At 61.7% G+C, this 316-nt stretch overlaps 1 pseudogene; it reads left to right on the top strand.

The window, feature by feature from the left end:
- The window catches only part of LOC105310384, an 8,660-nt pseudogene extending 8,514 nt beyond the window's left edge, over positions 1-146 (top strand).
- Positions 147-316: the final 170 nt, after the last annotated feature.

Here is a 316-nt window from a genome sequence, read left to right on the forward strand (position 1 = left end):
GCCCCGAGCCCTGGGGCAGCACGGAGCACGGTGTGGAGGTGGTGCTGGCCCACCTGGAGGCTGCCCGCACAGTGGCACACCACGGAGGCCTGTACCACACCAACGCTGAGGTCAAGCTGCAGGGTGAGTCCCTGGTCACATCCTAGGGGCAGGATGGTCACTGGTCCCGCGGGCTTCGCTCTCCCCTTCCCTCCAGATGTCCATTCCCACTTCTCCACCCCTCTTTCCTGCCCTGTCTCCCTGACTCATTTTTCTCATTCTTTTTCTTCCTCACTCATCAGTTCAACAAGCAATGGTGAGTGGCAGGCCCAGGGGG

This window comes from Pteropus vampyrus, unplaced genomic scaffold (assembly GCF_000151845.1).
Source record: "Pteropus vampyrus isolate Shadow unplaced genomic scaffold, Pvam_2.0 Scaffold2847, whole genome shotgun sequence".
Lineage (NCBI taxonomy): Eukaryota > Metazoa > Chordata > Mammalia > Chiroptera > Pteropodidae > Pteropus > Pteropus vampyrus.